This window comes from Otolemur garnettii, unplaced genomic scaffold (assembly GCF_000181295.1).
Source record: "Otolemur garnettii isolate 467f Iridium unplaced genomic scaffold, OtoGar3 scaffold00076, whole genome shotgun sequence".
Classification (NCBI taxonomy): domain Eukaryota; kingdom Metazoa; phylum Chordata; class Mammalia; order Primates; family Galagidae; genus Otolemur; species Otolemur garnettii.
Window position 1 is genome coordinate 7,334,645 of NW_003852471.1, and position 1,017 is coordinate 7,335,661.

Below are 1,017 nucleotides of genomic sequence, written 5' to 3' on the forward strand. Positions count from 1 at the left end.
ATTCTTGAGATACTTTGCTAAGAAGAACATTTTCTAATTCCATCCATATAAACATGAAGGAGGTAAAGTCTCCGTCTTTCTTTAGGGCTGCATAGCTCTCTCTTTTTTTTATAATAGCCTTTTATTTTTTATGCTTATTGTGCCATGAAGTCACAGGGAATAGGTCTCAGCACTTTGTGCCCCTTGTCACCTGGCTCTCCTGCGTGCCTCCGTACACCTCTTCTCCCATGAACTCATAGGGACTGGGTTCTGGCAGCTCAGGCTCCTTCCCGTTGGTTCTCACAGAGTTAGCGTCTCTGGGGGGAGCAGGCTGGTGCTTCAGCTGAACTGAGGCTTTGATCATTTTCCTTCACACGTTTCAGGAAGCTATCTCGCCCTCAGAGTGCTTCATATGCTCAATATGAACATTAATCGCCTTGGCAATGCCAACAGCATGCTGGGTAACACTGTAGACTCTTCCAGTTTTGCCATGGTAACATCTGTGTGGCATGCCTTTTTGAGTAGTACCCATTCCCTTGAGGTCTACAATATCACCTTTCTTGTAGTTCACATATATGTGACCAAAGGAACAACTCCATGTTTTCTATAAGGCCTAGAGAACATGTATCGGGAGCCTCTGCTTTTTCCCCCCTGTGTTCGTCACTGTGGTGAATTATTGGAAGATGGTGTCTCTGGCCAAAAGGCCAAGCCACTTTTCAAGTAGGCCAGTCCTTCAAATCTTACACACCGACGCTTCCATTAAAAGTCTGGCTGAGCTCGGTGCCTATAGCTCAACCGGCTAAGGCGCCAGGCACGTACACCTAAGGTGGTGGGTTCGAATCCAGCCCGGACCCGCCAAACAACAATGAGGGCTGCAACCAAAAAACAGCCAGGCGTTGTGGTGGGCGCCTGTGGTCCCAGCTACTTGGGAGGTGGAGGCAGAAGACTTGCTTGAGCCCAGGAGTTGGAGGTTGCTGTGAGCTGTAATGCCATGGCACTCTACCCAGGGGGACAGCTTGAGGCTCTGTCTCAAAAAAA

General features: G+C 48.7%; 1 protein-coding gene across 1 annotated transcript in view; it reads right to left on the reverse strand.

Annotated features, from left to right (window-relative positions):
* IFT80 (intraflagellar transport 80) overlaps positions 1–1,017 on the reverse strand; it is a 114,411-nt gene that overhangs the window by 921 nt on the left and 112,473 nt on the right. The window lies entirely within an intron of this gene.